Source organism: Tachysurus fulvidraco, chromosome 13 (assembly GCF_022655615.1).
Source record: "Tachysurus fulvidraco isolate hzauxx_2018 chromosome 13, HZAU_PFXX_2.0, whole genome shotgun sequence".
NCBI lineage: Eukaryota > Metazoa > Chordata > Actinopteri > Siluriformes > Bagridae > Tachysurus > Tachysurus fulvidraco.
Genome location: NC_062530.1, coordinates 25923713 through 25928318, shown reverse-complemented (window position 1 = coordinate 25928318; position 4606 = coordinate 25923713). Strand labels below are relative to the sequence as shown.

At 38.0% G+C, this 4606-nt stretch overlaps 1 protein-coding gene across 4 annotated transcripts in view; it reads left to right on the top strand.

The window, feature by feature from the left end:
- Window positions 1-1443: 1443 nt before the first annotated feature.
- The window catches only part of veph1 (ventricular zone expressed PH domain-containing 1), an 85852-nt gene continuing 82689 nt past the window's right edge, over window positions 1444-4606 (top strand). For all 4 annotated transcript variants that reach the window (XR_007144701.1, XM_027161732.2, XM_047822481.1 and 1 more), the window contains exon 1: window positions 1444-1598. The gene's annotated coding sequence lies outside the window, so the exon portion shown is untranslated. The remainder of the gene's footprint in view (window positions 1599-4606) is intronic.

Here is a 4606-nt window from a genome sequence, read left to right as displayed (position 1 = left end):
GAAGGAAAGAGTCACTCATGATATAAAATTTATAATACATTTAAAAGTATTTTAGTATTTAGATGTAATGATGTAATTAAATATTATTTATATTAGAATTGAATAATCAAAAGCTTTCTAATTTAATGATTTTTTTGAGAATCTCTGCCCTGCTAAATGAATTTGCATATAAGAACATGATTGGCTCTAATATTTCATGATGTAATAACACCCGATTGTTAATTGTTAACATTATTATTATTATTATTATTATTATTATTATTATTATTATTATTATTATTTCTTTTCAAACAGACATTTAGACAGAAATTTTTAATGTGAAATGGACCGACAAACACCACCTGGCTGACAGGGTTCACCTGGAGGAGCTGGATTAAATCTGCATCCTGCTCATGAACGTAGAGGACGTGCTGAAGGTCCACTTGGGTTCTGTCACTTGTTATGCCACACGCACTGGACCATCTGCTGCACGATGTTGGAGGAGATCCAGAGGTCAGAAACGAGCAGAAAAAGCGTCAACGGTCTACATGTTATTCCACTTTGATCCACTAGAGGTCACTGTGTAACACATAAACTTCACAGTGAATTTGCGGGTTTATTATCTAAGATTTATATTTTATTTCTTATTTTCTTTACATTTTTATGAAGCAGTGTGGTATTTACAGAAGGAATAAGATTTATTTAACACATTCAACTAAAAGACAGAATTATCTGCTTATTATTGTTATTTATGATTTATTATTATTATTTTAAGGTTATAAATTTATACCTCTCTGTGGCTTATGGGGTAAAATAAATAGCTACTTGCATCAGATGCTGTAAATTTATTACAAATCACCTTACACAGAACTGTTAAAGTCAGTTGTGACGTCTCTCAGTCCTCATTTCTGACCATTACACCTCAACACATGAAATAATGACAGGATTCACACGTTTTGTTCCACACAGATTTCTCTTCTCTTTTCATCTCATTCACATAATTCAGTGAATTAAGGCAGTTTATTATCCTGTCATTTCTCATCAAGTTATCAAGAATTATTTTAAATCTTCATCTGCATTAAATTTGTCATGCTACACAATAGAAGTTTGTGGAAGAATATGAAGAAGATGATAATGATGATGAAGAAGAAAATGGTGATGAAGATGATGATGATCATGATCATAATGATGATGAAGAAGAAGAACATGATGATGATGATGATGATGATGATGATGATGAAGAAAATCACGATGATGATGATGATGATGATGATGATGATGATGATGATGATGATGATTTATAATAATCCTGGACCTTCCTCAGCAAAATATTTCAATATGATGTAGTAAACAAAGGCTCATTGTAAAATTTACTTTTTAGTACTTGAGTAAATATTGAAACTGATGGTGCACCTGTTGCAGGCTGCACTTCTGGTAGTGACCACACGGGGGAGCAGTGAGTCAACTTCATAGCGCAGTGCACAGAAAAAAGACTAGAAGTTCACTAGCCGAGCTGTGCGGTGCTTTGGGGGAAATTCTGTAAGATTCTTAAATATTCTTAAAACTATTCATTTCTTCTTGTTCTGCTTCATATACGGATCCACACACGGAACAAATGGGTGAGTGATTTTAACTAACTTTTAGCATTAAAAAGTCTCAAAGTGTCATTAAAAATAAAATTAAATTCTGGTTATAATAAACCTGTAGAGTCAGAAGGTCTAAAAAAGAAAGCTGCGTGTTTTTATGAAGGTTTAATACATACAGTGTTCACACACACACACAGACACACACACAAAGAGACACACACACACACAGACACACATACATACATACACACACACAGACACACACACACACACACACACTTTCATCTTTTAAACCTTGTCACATCACCAGCTCTGTTTCAAAGTAACTCGATGTCGCTAGATGTCCGAATTTGCATATTCATATATCAAAATGTCTTGTGATGCTACGTGAAGAAAACGTGCTCGATACTTTAGAATCAAATGTAATTGTATTACGGTAGAAATGAAGTGTCCAAAGAAGTGCTTCTCTGTCCCTGTGCTTTCGTCACGACTGTAAGGAAAAGTAAAGAAATAATAGATACCGAATCATGTGTATGTAGATTAGCTGTCATCAGTTCCTGACTTTGTGGAACAGAACAGATTTATGATAAAACGATATTTTGATGCTTTAACAAACTCCTGTAGAATAGTTTGATCTAATACACTATGGTTTAGGAAAAGAGCGGAATAGAATTTTACCAAAATAAGATTGGACAGAGTTTTATTCACGTCATTTGTTCAACAGTTTTATCAGAACCTATTAAAGTGAATTAATCAGAATAGAATACAGTCGTATGCAAAAGTTTAGGAACCCCTGACAATTTCCATGATTTTCATTTATAAGTATTTGGGTGTTTGGATCAGCAATTTCATTTTGATCTATCCAATAACTGAAGAACTCCGAGAAAAACACTTGATACCCACAGTAAAATTTGGTGGAGGTTCCATGATGCTGTGGGGCTGTGTAGCCAGTGCCGGTACAGTTGAGGGTGGCATGGATTCCACTCGATATCAGCAGATTCTTGAGAATAATGTTGAGGAATCAGTCCCAAAGTTGAAGTTACGCCATGGATATTTTAACAAGACAACGACCCAAAACACTGCTCAAAATCTACTCGCGCATTTATGCAGAGGAACAAGTAGGATGTTCTGTAATGGCCGTCCCAGTCCCCAGACCTGAATATCATTGAATATCATTAAGCAGGCTGTCCATGCTCAGCAACCATCAAACCTAACTGAACTGGAGATGTTGTTGTAAGGAGGAATGGGCCAAAATACATTCATCCAGATTCCAGACGCTCATTACAGGCTATTGGAAGCGTCTAGAGGCTGTTATTTCTGCTAAAGGAGACTCTACTCAATATTGATGGGATTTTTCTGTTGGGGTGCCCAAATTTATTGCACATTTTCTGTTAATCCAATAAACCTCATTTCACTACTGAATTATTACTTTAGTGTCCTTCAGTTATTCGATAGATCAAAATTAAATTGTTGATCCAAACACCCAAATATTTATACATGAAAATCATGGAAATTGTCAGGGGTTCCTAAACTTTTGCATTTGACTGTATAGTAGAGTTCTATAAAGGTTTTATCAGGATCATAGAGAATAAAGATTAATCAGAATATAATAAAGGAGTCTAGAGTTTTATAAGAACAAATGATTATGGACATAACTTTTTTTTGACAAGAAGAAAGTTTAAAATGAAGATTATAAAATTCCGCGGGGGGACACAAAATGGTGTTCAGTGACTGGTTGTTGGGAACAGTGGTGATCAGTGACTGGTTGTTGGGAACAGTGGTGATTAGTGACTGGTTTTTGGGAACAGTGGTGATTAGTGACTGGTTGTTGGGAACAGTGGTGATTAGTGACTGGTTGTTGGGAACAGTGGTGATTAGTGACTGGTTGTTGGGAACAGTGGTGATCAGTGACTGGTTGTTGGGAACAGTGGTGATCAGTGACTGGTTGTTGGGAACAGTGGTGATTAGTGACTGGTTGTTGGGAACAGTGGTGATTAGTGACTGGTTGTTGGGAACAGTGGTGATTAGTGACTGGTTTTTGGGAACAGTGGTGATTAGTGACTGGTTGTTGGGAACAGTGGTGATTAGTGACTGGTTGTTGGGAACAGTGGTGATTAGTGACTGGTTTTTGGGAACAGTGGTGATTAGTGACTGGTTGTTGGGAACAGTGGTGATTAGTGACTGGTTTTTGGGAACAGTGGTGATTAGTGACTGGTTGTTGGGAACAGTGGTGATTAGTGACTGGTTGTTGGGAACAGTGGTGATCAGCGACTGGTTGTTGGGAACAGTGGTGATCAGTGACTGGTTGTTGGGAACAGTGGTGATTAGTGACTGGTTGTTGGGAACAGTGGTGATTAGTGACTGGTTGTTGGGAACAGTGGTGATCAGTGACTGGTTGTTGGGAACAGTGGTGATTAGTGACTGGTTTTTGGGAACAGTGGTGATTAGTGACTGGTTGTTGGGAACAGTGGTGATTAGTGACTGGTTGTTGGGAACAGTGGTGATCAGTGACTGGTTGTTGGGAACAGTGGTGATTAGGGACTGGTTTTTGGGAACAGTGGTGATTAGTGACTGGTTGTTGGGAACAGTGGTGATTAGTGACTGGTTGTTGGGAACAGTGGTTATTAGTGACTGGTTGTTGGGAACAGTGGTGATTAGTGACTGGTTGTTGGGAACAGTGGTTATTAGTGACTGGTTGTTGGGAACAGTGGTGATTAGTGACTGGTTGTTGGGAACAGTGGTTATTAGTGACTGGTTGTTGGGAACAGTGGTGATTAGTGACTGGTTTTTGGGAACAGTGGTGATTAGTGACTGGTTGTTGGGAACAGTGGTGATTAGTGACTGGTTGTTGGGAACAGTGGTGATTAGTGACTGGTTGTTGGGAACAGTGGTTATTAGTGACTGGTTGTTGGGAACAGTGGTGATTAGTGACTGGTTGTTGGGAACAGTGGTTATTAGTGACTGGTTGTTGGGAACAGTGGTGATTAGTGACTGGTTTTTGGGAACAGTGGTGATTAGTGACTGGTTGTTGGGAACAGTGG